We start from the raw sequence: 16,715 nt of genomic DNA on the forward strand, positions 1-16,715 counted from the left end.
GCTGCGGTGAGCTGAGATTGCACCATTGCACTCCAGCCTGGGCAAGAAGAGTGAAATTACGTCTCAAAAAATAAATAAATAAATACAATAAAATAAAATAACTCCTAAACCTTGGTGGCTAAACACAGTAAAAGTTTATTTCTCATTCACTTAACAGTGCAGGTGTTCCTGACTGGTGGCAGCCTTCCATGAGGCAATTCAGGAACCCAAGCTCCTTTAATCTGGGTAGGGTTAACCAGTAGAGTTAACCCAGCTGTAGGGTTTCCATGTCCTCTGCATGTAGGATGAAGGATGGAGAAAGAACAAGCAGAGAAGTCTTCTTAATCTTCTTGGTCTTGAGAGAATACATCTCATTTCCTCTCACATTCCACTGATGAGAACTATCCACATGGCCCTGGCTAGTTGCAAGGAGGCTGAGAAATGCAGTCTATGGCTGGACACTGCCTCCGGGCACTGTGGAAGGGGGAGCACAAATGTTTGGTGAACCTTCCGGAAGCAAGGGGCTGGGACTAGCCCCCTGCATCCATCAGTCATTGACCCCAGATAATCTGTGGGGTGGGGAGTATGTTAATCTTTCAGTCATCTGTGGCTTAGGCAGCTCCCTTCAGCCAAATGCAAGTCTCTGGCGAGGAGCACATGTGTAAACCATTAGCAGCCAATGCTGGCACACCAGCCTGTCCAGGGGGATTTATGAGGGCACCAACAGCATCTGCTACAGTCTACCCTTTGTACCATTCAGCTCCAAATGTTTCTCATGTTAATGTCAGTCCATCTGGCTGCAGGTTTTCTGGGATTCTGGCTGGTGCAATTTCTGGGACCTTATAAGAGAAGGGCTAGTGGAACAAACTTAATAACCCTGACTGCTGCAGCCGGTCCTGAGGCTATAATAAATACAGTGTTGCCCAGGATGAATTGTTGCTCTTTGAAGAATGAAAGGGGTCCGATATAATCATTTTGCCACCAAGTAGCGGTTGGTTTTCTCAAGGTGCTGTATTGCCTGGAGGGCTCAGTTTTGCTCTTTGTTCCTGTGGCTGGACACTCAGCAGCAATAGTAACCGGATCAGCATTGTTGAGAGGCAACCCATGCTGCTGAAATCACGCATAACTCACATTGCTTCTACTACGGCTACTCTGCTCATAAACCACTGTGCAAATGCTGGTGTGGCTGAGGATAGAAGCTAGCTGGCATCCACTAGGTGACTGCTTGTTTAGAGCCTCATGTGCAGTGCATGCTCTCTAGTGGACATCAGCTGGCATTTCTTGCCCACTCCCGTCAATCTACTCACATGCTTCTTCTCCAAGCATTCTTTTTTTGTTTGTTCGTTTTTGAGACGGAGTCTCGCTCTGCTGCCCAGGCTGGAGCGCAGTGGCGCAGTCTTGGCTTGCTGCAACCTCTGCCTCCCGGGTTCAAGCAATTCTCCTGCCTCAGCTTCCAAGGGGCTGGAATTACAGGCGTGTGCCACCATGCCCAGCTAATTTTGTATTTTTAGTAAAGACAGGGTTTCACTATGTTGGCCAGGCTAGTCTCAAATTCCTGACTTCAGGTGATCCACCTGCTCAGCCTCCCGAAGTGCTGGGATTACAGGCATGAGCCACTGTGTCCAGCCTCTCCAGGCATTCTTTATAATTTTTTTCAGTCTTGTTATTTCCAAGCCGGCAGACCACTTGCCACTGCCCGTGAACCATGTATCCCCACCTTTTGCTGGGCAATGTTTCTCTTCACACATAGCAGATAACCAGGAGCCCCCCGCCCCCTGAATTTCTGGCCATTGAGATAATTAGCCTCCACCATTATCTTTCAGCCCAAATGGACCGTAGAGCAGCAACAGTCTCTTTTCTGCCTATAGCAACATACCAAGGCCAGGATTTTTCTTTCTCTATCGGGTGGTCCTAGTGAAGCCTCATGAAACTATAGGTATGAGCTGAAGGAAAAATGTTTGTGTAAGAATAGTGGGTGATATGTCAGCCTGGACTACTGACATCAGTTTGTACAGATTATTTGTGCCTTCTGGACCTACCTGATCCCAGTTTCAGATGTACTGTTTCCACCTTATGATGGAATGCACTGGCGTCCTCGAGTTTATGACTTGGTAGGTCATAATAGGCAGCTCACTCTAATTTCATGATCATTGGATGTCTCATAATCAGTCTCTTCCAGGTCCCAATAGTGTGTGAGAAGCTGGGTTTTTTGTTTGTTTTTGAGACAGGGTCTCACTCTGTTGCCTGAGCTGGAGTGCAGTGGCCTGATCTTGGCTCAATTCAACCTCTGCCCTCCCAGGCTCAAGCAATTCTCATGCCTCAGCTTCCCAAGTAGCTGAGACTACAGGCCCATGCCACCACACCTGGCTAATTTTTTGTATTTTTAGTATAGATGGGGATTTACTATGTTGGCTAGGCTGGTCTTGAAATCCTGAGCTCAAGCTATACACTCACCTTGGCCTCCCAAACTGTTGGGATTACAGGCGTGAGCCACCATGCCAGAGCTGGTTTTTGTTGTTGTTGTTGTTTGTTTGTTTGTTTGTTTGAGATGGAGCCTCGCTGTGTCACACAGGCTGGATTGCAGTGGCACAATCTTGGCTCACTGCAAGATCCGTCTCCTGGGTTCTCCTACCTCAGCCTCCAGAGTAGGTGGGGTTACAGGCGTACACCACCATGCCCAACTAATTTTTGTATTTTTAGTGGAGATGGGGTTTTGCCACATTGGCAAGGCTGGTCTGAAACTCCTGACCTCAAGTGATCTGCCTGCCTCGGCCTCTCAAAGTGCTAGGATTATAGGCATGAGCCATCGCGCCTGGCCCAGAAGCTGTTTTTTGAATGGTATATAGTTTTGTTGCCAGTGGCTTGGCCTTGCCCCAGAACCCTTCGCATCTGCCCCGAGATTCTCATATTTGAGCTTTTACACTGCATCTTTATCTACCACAGATACATCTAGTACCTTAGAATCTCCTTGGTCATATGGCCCAAGTGGCAATGTTCCTTGCAGTGCAAACTGGATCTACTACAGAGCCTTTTTCTGCTCTGGGTTTCACTTAAACTGGTAACTTTAAGGCTGGAGGCGGTGGCTCACTCCTGTAATCCCAGCAGTTTGGGAGGCCGAGGCAACCAGATCACCTGAGGTTAGGAGTTTGAGATGAACTGGCCAACACGGTAAAACCCCGTCTCTACTAAAAATACAAAAATTAGGTGGGTGTGGTGGTGGGCACCTGTAATCCCAGCTACTCGGGAGGCTGAGGCAGGAGAATTGCTTGAACCCGGGAGGTGGAGGTTGCAGTGAGTCGAGATTACATCATTGCACTCCAGCCTGGGTGACAAGAGCGAGACTTTGTCTCAAAATAAAAATAAAAATAAAAATAAATAAACCGGTAACTCTCATCATCATCTAATAAATGAATCAAAGCAGTGTTCTCCAAGTGTGATATATAACTCCAATATGCATAGTGGCCTACCATGCTCTGTGCTTTTTTCTTAGTGGTAGGAGTTGGAAGGTACAATAGCTTGTTATTCACCATAGAGGACATGTCCCGGCATGCCTCAGAACACTGGACCCCTGTAAACTTCACCAATGCATGTGGCAGACTCCTTTAAGGGCTTATCTTCTACCTTCTGAAGTGCATGTGTCTTACCAGCAACCCAGGGTACTTCTTATGTTCACTTATCATATCAACATAACTGCTGAATGTGAAATTCTGTGGAATGGCCACATGATCTGGGTCCCTTTGGACTGCATTGTGATGGAGAATAGGAGCGTTAACATAGTCCTGACACAAAGTCATGAATACATTCAATTGCATTAATTTATATTTATATAGTTGCCAGTCCAAGAGCTACACACATATCAAAATCTATGTTAACCTGTTCTAGTAAAAATACTACTTCCAGTCCAAGAGCTTTAATTGGGGATATTATTTGTTGAGTTTCTGGTAGTCCATGTCATCTGGCACAATTCAGTTGATTTTTGCAGAAACCAAGTTATTGAATTAAATGGGGATATGTGAGAATCATTGTCTCTGCATCCCTTAATCCTTGAGGATGGTACTAATGTTTACTAGTCCACCTAGGATACAATATTGTTTTCATGATATTGCTATTTATTTACTTCAGTGGTTTGTTTTGTTTTGAGACAGGGCCTCACCCTGTCACGCACGCAGGAGTGCAAGGGCACAATCACGGCTCACTGCATCTTTGACTTCCCTGGCTCAAGTGATCCTCCCACCTCAGCCTCCTGAGTAGCTGGGTCTATAGGCATGCACCACCACACCCAGCTAATTTTTGTATTTTTTTGTAGAGATGAGGTTTTACGGTGTTGCCCAGACTGGTCTCAAACTCCTGGACTCAAGGAATCCTCCTGCCTTGGCCTCACAAAAGGCTGGGATTACAGGCGTGAACCATCTCGCCCATCCTATCTTCAGTTTTTAAACTTTTTATTTTGCAAGAATTACAGACTCATAAGAAGTTGAAAAAGTAGTACAGTGGTCCTGCGTGCCCAGGTTTCCCATGCTTTCTCCATACACTCAAATGCCAGAGCCATTCCACAAGTTAACACAACTTCTAACTACACTTTGTCCCCAGTAAACTACTGGTGAACATTATAGCAATTACATCATCACAGTAATTCCCACCACCGATGACGGGGTTCTCACTGCCATCTAGTGGACGAATGATCCAATGTCCAAATCTAGATCTAGTCAGTTTCCTAGGCCCACTTCTGTCACTACCTTTAGATTATGTTCCCCGGTGGGCAGAAACTGAGGCAGGAATTCTTGCTTCGGTGATTTTAAGAAGGAAGCTGGGAGTAAGAAAAGTAGAAGACACCAGGGAAAAAGTTAGGCAAAATGACTTCAGAAGTTTAGCCTCCCGGCCGGGCACAGTAGCTCACGTCTATAATTCCAGCACTTTGGGAGGCCGAAGCGGGTAGATCACTTGAGATTAGGAGTTCAAGACTAGCCTGGACAGCATGGTGAAACTCCGTCTCTACTACAAATACAAAAATTAGCTGGGCACGGTGGTGTGTGCTTGTAATCCCAGCTACTTGGGAGGCTGAGGCAGGAGAATCGCTTGAACCCGGGAGGCAGGCGGAGGTTGCATTGAGCTGATATCATACCACTACACTCCAACCTGGGCAACAGAGTGGTGAGACTCTGTCTCAAAAAAATATATCTAATAATAATAATAATAAAGGAAGTTTAGCCTCCACCTGATCCCCACGGCAAGCTCTCAGCTGTTAATTGTACCACAGAAATTGTCCCACCCCGAGGCGAGAGGCCTGTTATATCCCTTCATCAGTGAGTCTTTGGCCCTGGCTTCTCCAAGGAGGAGGATGTAACCTCTCAGCCATCATCTCCAGGACGCACTTCTAGGGGAAGAGGCTCCTCTCAGCCAACAACAATCCTCTGTGAAAGGACAATGGCCTGAGCCATTAGCAGCCAAGGCCCGTAGCAGCTGGAGGATGAATGCACAGCCTGGTGAGGGGTTATGGGCAGGGCACCCAGCAGCATCTGCTCTACCTCCCCGAGGAAACGACATTTAATTTAAAAGCCGAACAATGTGGCTGGGCAAGGTGGCTCACCCGTGTAATCCCAGCACTTTGGGAGGCCGAGGTAGGCAGATCACCTGAGACCAGGAGTTTGAGACCAGCCTGGTCAATATAGTGAAACCCTGTCTCTACTAAAAATACAAAAATTAGCCAGGCGTGGTGGTGCACACCTGTAATCCCAGCTACTCCAGAGGCTGAGGCACAAGGATTGCTTGAATCCGGGAGGCAGAGGTTGCAGTGAGCTGCAATTGCACCACTGCACTCCAGCCTGGGTGACAGAGTAAGACTCCACCTCAAAAAAAAAAAAAAAAAGGAAAAAAGAAAAAACTGGGCTGACTCTGTTTTCGGGCTCAGCCCACCTGCACCCAGGTGATTAAAAAGCTTTATTGCTCACACAAAGCCTGTTTGGCGGTCTCTTCACACGGATGTGCGTGACATTTGGTGCTGAAAACCTGGGACAGGAGGACTCCTTCAGGAGACCAGCCCCCTGTCCTCGCCCTCACTCCATGAGGAGATCCACCTACGACCTCAGGTCCTCAGACCAGCCAGCCCAAGGAACATCTCACCAATTTCAAATCAGGTAAGCGGTCTTTTCACTAAACTTCCGCCCTCCATTCCCCCTTCTCTCAAGAACTTAAACTTAAACGTCTTATTTTCTTCTACAATACTGCTTGGCCCCAGTACAAACTCGACACTAGTTCCAAGTGGCCAGAGAATGGCACTTTCGATTTGTCTATCCTATACAATATCCTTATACAAGATCTCGATATTTTTTGTCGAAAAATGGGCAAATGGTCTGAGGTGCCTGACGTCCAGGCATTCTTTCACACATCGGTCCCTTACTAATCTCTGCTCCCAATGCGACTCGTCCCAAATCTTTCTTCTGTCTCTCCTGTCTGTTCCTTCAGTCTCCACTCCAAGCTCTGAGTCCTTTGAATCCTCCTTTCCTACGGACTCATGTGACCTCTCCGCTCCTCCCCAGGCTGCTCCTCGCCAGGCCTAGCCAGATCCCAATTCTTCCTCGGCCTCCCCTCCCCCACCCTATAATCATTCTATCACCTCCCCTCCTCACACCTGCTCTGGTTTACAGCTTCGTTCTGGGACCAGCCCTCCCCCACCTGCCCACAATTTCCTCTTAGAAAGGTCTCCGGAGTTGAAGGCATAGTCACGGTTAATGCTCCTTTTTCTTTAACTGACCTCTCCCAAATCAGTTAGCATTTAGACTCTTTTTCATCAAATATAAAAACCCAGCCCAGTTCATGGCCCATTTGGCAACAACCCTTAGATGCTTTACCGCCCTAGACCCGGAGAGGCCAGAAGGCCATTTTATTCTCAGTATGCATTTTATTACCCAACCCCCTCCCAACATTAGAAAAAACTCCAAAAATTGGATTCTGGCCCTCAAACCCCACAATAGGACTTAATTAACCTCACCTTCAAGGTGTACAATAATAGAGAAGCAGCAGCCAAGCAACAGTGCATCTCTGAGTTACAGCTACTTGCCTCCACTGTAAGACAACCCAAAACCATGTCTCCAGCATACAAAAACTTCAGAACATCCAAGCCACAGCTCCCATGGGCTCCTTCAAAACCTCCTTGTGGACCTTGCTTCATATGCCAAAAGCCTGGCCACTGGGCCTCAGAATGCCCGCAGCCTGAGATTCTTCCTAAGCTGTGCCCTATCTGCGCAGGCCCCCACTGGAGGTCGGACTGTTCAACTCACATCCCTGCCACTCCTAAAGCTCCTAGAGCTCAAACCCAACGTTCCTTGGCCGACTCCTTCCCAGATCTCCTTGACTTAGCAGCTGAAGACTGACGCTGCCCAATCGCCTTGGAAGCTCCCGGACGATCACGGACCCCAAGCTTCGAATAACTCTTACAGCAGAGGGTAAGTCCATCCCCTGTTTAATCAACACGGGAGTTACCCACTCCACATTACCTTCTGTTCAAGGACCTGTTTCCCTTGCCTCCATAACTGCTGTAGGTATTGATGGCCAGGCTTCTAGACCCCTTAAAACTCCCCAACTCTGGTGCCAACTTGGACAACATTCTTTTTTTTTTTTTGACGTGGAGTCTCGCTCTGTTGCCCAGGCTGGAGTTCAGTGGCACTATTTCAGCTCACTGCAAGCTCCGCCTCCCGGGTTCACGCCATTCTCCTGCCTCAGCTGCCCAAGTAGCTGGGACTACTGGCGCCTGCCACCACGCCCAGCTAACTTTTTGTATTTTTAGTAGAGATGGGGTTTTACCATGTTAGCCAGGATGGTCTCTATCTCCTGATCTCGTGATCCGCCTGCCTCGCCTCCCAAAGTGCTGGGATTACAGGCGTGAGCCACTGTGTCCGGCTGGACAACATTCTTTAATGCACTCCTTTTTAGTTATCATCACCTGCCCAGCTCCCTTACTAGGTCGAGGCATTTTAACTAAATTATCTGCTTTCCTGACTATTCCTGAGCTACAGCCACACCTCATTGCCACCTTTTCCCCCAGTTCAAAGCCTCCTTCACATCCTCCCCTTGTATCTCTCCACCTTAATCTACAAGTATAGGACACCTCTACTCCCTCTTGGTGACAGATGATGCACCCCTTACCATCCCACAAAAACCTAATCGCCCTTACCCCGCTCAATGCCAATATCCCATCCCACAGCACGCTTTAAAGGATTAAAGCCTGTTATTACTCGCCTGTTACAGCATGGCCTTTTAAAGCCTATAAACTCTCCTTACAATTCCCCCATTTTACTTGTCCAAAAGCCGGACAAGCCTTACAGGTTAGTTCAGGATCTGCGCCTTATCAACCAAATTGTGTTGCCTATCCACCCTGTGGTGCCAAACCCATATACTCTCCTATCCTCAATATCTCCCGCTACAACCCATTATTCTGTTCTAGATAAACCTAGCTGACCCCATAAATCCTAAATCCTTTTCCCACTCCCCTTTCCATTCCTTAAAAAACAGCCCTAAAAGCTGCTCCCACACTAGCTCTCCCTAACTCATCCCAACCTTTTTCATTACACACAGCCGAAGTGCAGGGCTGTGTGGTCAGAATTCTTACACAAGAGCCGGGACCGCGCCCTGTAGCCTTTCTGTGCAAACAACTTGACCTTACTCTTTTAGCCTAGCCCTCATGTCTGCGTGTGGCAGCTGCCGCTGCTTTAATACTTTTAGAGGCCCTCAAAATCACAAACTATGCTCAACTCACTCTCTACAATTCTCATAACTTCCAAAATCTATTTTCTTCCTCACACCTGACACATATATTTTCTGCCTTCTGGCTCCTTTGGCTATACTCACTCTTGGTTGAGTCTCCCACAATTACCATTGTTCCTGGCCTGGACTTCAATCCGGCCTCCCGCATTATTCCTGATACCACACCTGACCCCCATGACTGTATCTCTCTGATCCACCTGACATTCACTCCATTTCCCCATATTTGCCTCTTTCCTGTTCCTCACCCTGATCACACTTGGTTTATCAATAGCAGTTCCACGATGCCTAATTGCCACACACCAGCAAAGGCAGGCTATGCTATAGTATCTTCCACATCTATCATTGAGGCTACCGCTCTGCCCCTCCACTACCTCGCAGTAAGCTGAACTCATTGCCTTAACTTGGGCACTCATTCTTGCAAAGGGACTACGCATCAATATTTATACTGACTCTAAATATGCCTTCCATATCCTGCACCAGTATGCTGTTAACATGGGCAAAAAGAGGATTCCTCACTACAGAAGGGTCCTCCATCATTAATGCCTCTTTAATAAAAACTCTTCTCAAGGATGCTTTACTTTCAAAGGAAGCTGGAGTCATTCACTGCAAGGGCCACCAAAAGGCATCAGATCTCATTGCTCAGGACAATGTTTATGCTAATAAGGTAGCTAAAGAAGCAGCTGGCGTTCCAACTTCTGTCCCTCATGGCCAGTTTTTCTCCTTCTCATCAGTCACTCCCACCTACTCTCCCATTCGAACTTCCACCTATCAATCTCTTCCCACACAAGGCAAATGGTTCTTGGACCAAGGAGAATATCTCCTTCCAGCCTCACAGGCCCATTCTATTCTGTCGTCATTTCATAACCTCTTCCATGTAGGTTACAAGCCGTTAGCCTGCCTCTTAGAACCTCTCGTTTCCTTTCCATCATGGAAATCTATCCTCAAGGAAATCACTTCTCAGTGTTCCATCTGCTAGTCTACTACTCCTCAGGGATTGTTCAGGCCCCCCCACCTTCCCTACACATCAAGCTTGGGGATTTGCCCCCTGCCCAGGACTGACAAATTGGCTTTACTCACATGCTCCGAGTCAGGAAACTAAAATACCTCTTGGTCTGGGTAGGCACTTTCACCGGCTGGGTAGAGGCCTTTCCCACAGGGTCTGAGAAGGCCACCATGGTCATTTCCTCCCTTCTGTCAGACAGTTCCTCAGTTTGGCCTTCCCACCTCTATACAGTCTGATAACGGACCAAACTTTATTAGTCAAGTCACTCAGGCAGTCTCTCAGGCCCTAGTCATTGAATGGAAACTTCATGCTCCTTATTGCCCTCAATCCTCAGGAAAGGTAGAAAGAACTAATGCTCTTTTAAAGATACACCTCACCAAGCTCAGCCTCCAGCTTAAAAAGGACTGGACAGTACTTTTACCACTTGCCCTTCTCAGAATTTGGGCCTGTCCTTGGGATGCTACAGGGTACAGCCCATTTGAGCTCCTGTCTGGACACTCCTTTTTATTAGGCCCCACTCTCATTCCAGACACCAGCCCTCTAAGTGATTATCTTCCAGTCCTCCAGCAAGCTAGACAGGAAATTCGCTGAGCTGCTACTCTTCTTTTGCCTACCCTAGATTCCCAGCCATATGAAGACACCCTAGCTGGTACATCAGTTCTTGTTCAGAATCTGACTCCTCAAACTCCACAACCTCGGTGGACTGGACCCCACTTAGTCATCTATAGTACCCCAATGGCTGTTCATCTGCAGGACCCTCCTCCCTTTAGGTTCATCATTCCAGAGTAAAGCTGTGCCCGTCAGACAGCCAGCCTGATTTCTCCTCTTCCGCCTGGAAGTCACAAGTACTCTCTCCTACTTCCCTTAAACTCAGCTGCATTCCTAAAGGATAATAGTAACCCTTATAAGCCTAATACATCCTTTCATTTTTATTAGGTCTCTTCTTCCTTACCCTACTCTTTACAACAGGGCTTTACACAGTCACCCCCACTACTTGGACTGCACCCCAAAAACTTGTCATCCTTTCTATCTTCTCTCTAGTCATACTCCTATTCACCATTCTCAATTACTCATATATGCCCTGCCCTTGTTTACACTGCCGGTTTACACTTTTCCTCCAAACCATCATAGCAGATATCTGCTGGTACTTTCCCCAGTGTGCCACTCTTGACTCCCTCTTGGAGTGGATAGATGATCTTTGCTGATAGGGCACACGCCAATACTTTCACCCTGATGAAGTCCTATTCTTTACTTTTATATTCACTCTTATTCCATGCCACCCTCTACCTCTCCCCAGCTATCTCCACCACACTATCAATCTTACTCACTCTCTCCTAGCCGTTTCTAATCCTTCTTTAACAAACAATTGCTGGCTTTGCGTTTCTCTTTCCTCCAAAATTGCCGAGGACCCAGCTTACTGCTAAAAAAATAAAAAGGGGACTCTGTGTATTTTTAAATGAAGAGTGTTGTTTTTACCTAAAATCAATCTGGCCTAGTATATGACAACATAAAAAAAACTCAAGGATAAAGCCCAAAAACTTGCCAGCCAAGCAAATAATTACACTGGTCCCCCTTGGACACTCTCCGATTGGATGTCCTGGGTACTCCCAATTCTTAGTCCTTTAATACCTGTTTTCCTCCTTCTTTTATTTGGACCTTGTGTCTTCCGTTTAGTTTCTCAATTCATACAAAACCGCATCTAGGCCATCACCAATCATTCTAAACAACAAATTCTCCTAACAGCCCCACAACATCACCCCTTACCCCCAAATCTTTCTTCAGTTTAATCTCTTCCACTCTAGGTTCCCATGCCACCCCTAATCCCGCTTGAAGCAGCCCTGAGAAACATTACCCATTATCTCTCCATACCACCACCAAACATTTTCGCCGCCACAACACTTCATCACCATTTTGTTTTGTTTTTCTTATTAATATAAGAAGACAGGAATAATTAATAATTAATATAAAAAGTCAGGCCTCTGAGCCCAAGTTAAGCCATCATATCCCCTGTGACCTGCATGTATACATCCAGATGGCCTGAAGCAACTGAAAAACTATGAAAGATGACATTCCACCATTGTGATCTGTTCTTGCCCCACCCTAACTGATCAACTGACCTTATGACAATACACTCTCCCCACCCTTGCAATAATGTACTTTGTGATATTCCCCAGCCCTTAAGAAGGTACTTGGTAATATCCTCCCTCACCCTTAAGAAGCTACTTTATAATATTCTCCCCCACCCTTAAGAAGGTACTTTGTAATATTCTCCCTGACCTTGAGAATGTACTTTGTGAGATCTACCCCTGCCCACAAAAAATTGCTCCTAGCTCCACCACCTATCCCAAACCTATAAGAACTAATGACAATCCCACCACACTTTGCTGACTCTCTTTTCAGACTCAGCTCACCCGCACCCAGGTGATTAAAAAGCTTTATTGCTCAAAAAAAAAGGGAAAGAAAAAACTGAATGATGCCAGGCATGGTGGCTTACACTTGTAATCCCAGAACTTTGGAAGGTTGAGGTAGGAGGATCACTTGAGCCTGGGAGTTCGAGGCTGCAGTGACAGCCTGGGTGACAGAGTGAGACCCTGTCTCAGATAAATAAATAAATGATAAGAAAGAGACAGCCATGTGAAAATCTCAGGAAGAACTTTCCAGGTCATTCTGAGATGGGGACAAACTCACCATATTTGAAGTACAGGAGGAAGGCCAACATCAGTGGAATGTGGTGAAGGAGAGGAAATGGAGAAACTAGGCTTGTAAATCTTCTTTTTTTTGAGATAGGAGTCTCACTACATTGTCCAAGCTGGTCTCGAACACCTGGTTTCAAGCAATCTTCCCACCTCAGGCTCCCAAGTAGCTGGGATGACAGGTGCATGCCCAGTTCTGAGTTTCTGAATCCAAGAGGGCGGTATGAGATAATTGCAGTAGCTGGCTTTTATTCTGACTACGGCTTCCTCAGGGCATTTTATATCTCCAAAGCAGGTTGATAAAGTTATTTATTTTCTAAATAAATAAGTAATACATGTTGGGAATTGCTTTTTTAGTAAGATAAATGAGAGTCATAGTGTTAATTTGATTTGCAGTAAGACACGAGAAATTTGAGTTAGTGACATGATTAGATATGCCATTCCTGCTTTGATTAAAAATGCACACCCACACATCAGTTCATGACTTGTTCTCAATGTATCAATTCTTAAATATTGCCACTCTCATGAGTCTTTAGAAGGTAACAAAGCAAGTCCAATGTTGACCTTGGGTACATAGTCTATTCCCTCCTTATTAGGCTGTACTTAAGTGAACTATTTTGGAAGGGGAAAACAGATTAGTCACACTAAATGCTCCCTTAAAAAATTTCACCATAAAAGAAAGCTCCCACCAGGAGCAGTGGCTCATGCCTGTAATCCAAGCATTTTGGGATACTGCGGCAGGAGGATCACCTGAGGTCGGGAGTTCGAAACCAGCCTGACCAACATGGAGAAACCCCGTCTCCACTAAAAATACAAAAATTAGCCAGATGTGGTGGCGCATGCCTGTAATCCCAGGTACTAGGGAGGCTGAGGTAGGAGAATTGATTGAACCTGGGAGGCAGAGGTTGCAGTGAGCCAAGACTGCACCATTGCACTCCAGCCTGGGCAACAAGAGCGACACTCAGTCTCAAAAAGAAAAGAAAAGAAAACTCCCTACATCTTACTACTTCTGACACCACACCTTGATTTCTTTCTTACTTTTTTTTTCTTTCTTTTTTTTTTCTTTTTTTGGAGACAGACTTTTGGTCTTATTGCCCAGGCTGGAGTGCAATGGTGCAACCTTGGCTCACTGCAACCTCTGCCTCTCAGAATCAAGCGATTCTCGTACCTCAGCCTCCAGAGTAGCTGGGATTACAGACATGTGCCACCACACCCAGCTACTTTTTTTATTTTTAGTAGAGATGGGGTTTCACCATGTTGGCCAAGCTGGTTTCAAACTCCTGACCTCAGGTAAGCCACCTGCCTCAGCCTCCCAAAGTGCTGGCATTGCAGGTGTGAGCCACTGTGCCTGGCCGATTTTTTTTTTCCTCTCTGTATCACCATCTGTCTTTCTAGAAAAATGCTTTATTCCCTTTTTTTTTTTTCTTTGGAGGTTAAAATAGCTCTCTTTAATACTGCCTTCCTGACCTCCTTTATAAAGATCACTCCCAAGTACAATTCACCTCTTCCGCTGTGGGTCAAACCTGTGTCCATGTGCCCAGTTCTCCATCGTGTACGTCATTCATTCCAACATAAAATGTCACGAGCAGCCCCTTTTTCTCCATTCACGCAGCTTTGATGCGAATCTGGCACTTCTTACCTGGATGTGTTTCCAAACAAGTGTCCCTGTCTGTTTGTCTCCAATTCATCCTTTGAAGTATTGCCAGATTAATTTTTGTCAAATCCTGTTCTGGTCATGAACATCCCCTCTAATTCACAGTAATCTGTGTCAATCACTTGTTTGGGGATTTTAAGTTTTTTACAGGATGGATCACATTTCTTATCTAACAGAACCCTTCTGTTTTACCCAGGAGGTTTTCACCTTCCCATAAATACAGTGGGTGTTTTTTACTTTCTCGTTGCCTCTGTTTGTACTTTTTCCTCATGTAGAAAGTCCACTGCAGTTTTAATTTCCTCAAATCCTTTTCTTTTTAACAGAGGTGGGTTTTCACTATGTTGCTCAGGTTGGCTTTGAACACCCGGACTCAAGCGATCCTCCGGCTTTGGCCTTCTGAGTAGCTGGAACTACAGGCCTATGCCACCATGCCCAGCTCTCATCTCCTCAAATCCTGTGCCCTCTTGGAACCCACTCTGACGCTTGGCTCACAAAAACTTCTATCTCCTCTGACAGGTAGCACCAGTCAAAGACTTCTTGCCTGGTAAACACTTAGGATAAAATGCACAGGCGATTGCTTGAAAAAACGATGACACAAGTATCATCTTTGTCTTCCAATACCAGAATGACAATGAACCTTCCTGTACTTGAAAATAATTAATCAATTCCCCAGAAAGACCAAAGGATGAACACCTTTATAATACTGACCAGAAAGGAAAGAAAGAAAAAAGAAAGAAAGAAGGAAAAGAAAGAGAAAGAAAGAGAAAGAAAGAGAAAGAAAGAAAGGAAAGAAAGAAAAAGAAAGAAAGAAAGAAAGAAAGAAAGAAAGAAAGAAAGAAAGAAAGAAAGAAAAAAAGAAAGAGAAAGAAAGAAAGGGAAGAAAGAAAGAAGGCTGGGTGCGGTGGCTCACGCCTGTAATCCCAGCACTTTGGGAGGCCCAGGCAGGCGGATAATAAGGTCAAGAGACCAAGACCATACCGGCCAACACGGTAAAACTCCACCTCTACTAAAAATACAAGAATTAGCTGGGCGTGGTGGCGCGTGCTGGTAGTCCCAGCTACTCGAGAGGCTGAGGCAAGAGAATCGCTAGAACCCGGGAGGCGGATGTTGCAGTGAGCCGAGATCGCGCCACTGCACTCTAGCCTGGTCAACGGAGCAAGACTCTGAAAAGAAAGAAAGAAAGAAAGAGAGGGACGGAGGGAGGGACGGAGTGAGGAAGGAAGGAAGGAAGGAAGGAAGGAAGGAAGGAAGGAAGGAAGGAAGGAAGGAAGGAAGGAAGGAAAAGTCCAGGTGTGTTGGCTCATGCCTGTAATCCCAGCACTTTGGGAGGCCGAGGAGGGTGGATTGCCTGAGTTTGGGAGTTCAAGACCAGCCTGGCCAGCATGGTGAAACTCCATCTCTACTAAAAATATAAAAAATTAGCCGGGCGTGGTGGCAGACGCCTGTAATCCCAGCTACTTGAGAAGCTCAGGCAGGAGAATCACTTGAACCCGGGAGGCAGAGGTTGCAGTGAGCCGAGGTCGTGCCATTGCACTCCAGCCTGGGCAAAAGAGTGAGACTCCGTCTCAAAAAAAAAAAAAAGAAGAAAGAAAGGAGTTATCATTTTGAAGATATGAGGCCCCAATCTTTAGGAAAATGGCTCCTAAATATAGAAAAGAGAAAGTGTATTTAATGAAAACAAACTCACAGAGGTTACAATGTTGCAAAGGGCTGGTCTGGCCGGGCACGGTGGCTCACAGTTGTAATCCCAGCACTTTGGGAGGCTGAGGTGGGTGGATTACCTGAGGCCGGGAGTTAGAGACCAGCCTGACCAACATGGTCAAACCCTGTCTCTGCTAAAAATACAAAAAAATTAGGGGCATACCGTGACCTCGGGCGGCGGGTCGCGTCAGCGGGGCACGGCGGCATGGAGCTCGGCTGCACCAGTGCCTCTGCTCCGCGGGATCTGCAGGCTACCACTTCACCATGGGATGTTTGCCATCCAGACTGAGGGGGAGCTCAGAGTGACCCAAATTCTCAAAGAAAAGCTTCCACGAGCTAGAGCTATCAAAGTCACTGACATTTCTGGAGTTGTGGGACGATGTATGAAATTAAAATTGAATCAGAAGAATTTAAGGAGAAGAGAACAATCCAGCAGCACCAGATGGTTAATCAGGCACTAAAAGAAGAAATCAAAGAGATGCATGGATTGCGGATATTTACCTCTGTCCCCAAACTCTGACTGCATCCTGGCTGCATAGATGCTGCTCCTTAAGACCTTGGATGAACTTGACTGACATCATTCTTCCCTAGGCATTCACCAAAAAATTTACATATTTTGCTCATATACATTTCCATATTATAATTATAGAACATGTATAATCTATTTAGATGTTAATTAAAGGAAACAGCTGGAAAAAAAATACAAAAAATTAGCTGAGTGTTGTGGCACATACTGTGGTGCCTGCTACTTGAGAGGCTGAGGGAGGAGAATTGCCTGAGCCCGGGATGCAGAGGTTGCAGTGAGCTGAAATTGTGCCACTACACTTCAGTCTGGGCAATGGAGTGAGACTCTGTCTCAAAAAATAAATTAATTAATTAGTTAAAAGTGCATTATGCTGAGTGAGAAAACCCAGTCTCGAAGGTT

The 16,715-nt window shown here is 46.1% G+C and overlaps 1 pseudogene; it reads left to right on the forward strand.

The window, feature by feature from the left end:
* Positions 1-2,060: 2,060 nt before the first annotated feature.
* LOC116470516 (bolA-like protein 3) lies at positions 2,061-16,310 on the forward strand (annotated as a pseudogene).
* The last annotated feature ends 405 nt before the right edge of the window (positions 16,311-16,715 follow it).

This window comes from Hylobates moloch, unplaced genomic scaffold (assembly GCF_009828535.3).
Source record: "Hylobates moloch isolate HMO894 unplaced genomic scaffold, HMol_V3 SCAFFOLD_6, whole genome shotgun sequence".
Taxonomy (NCBI): Eukaryota; Metazoa; Chordata; class Mammalia; order Primates; family Hylobatidae; genus Hylobates; species Hylobates moloch.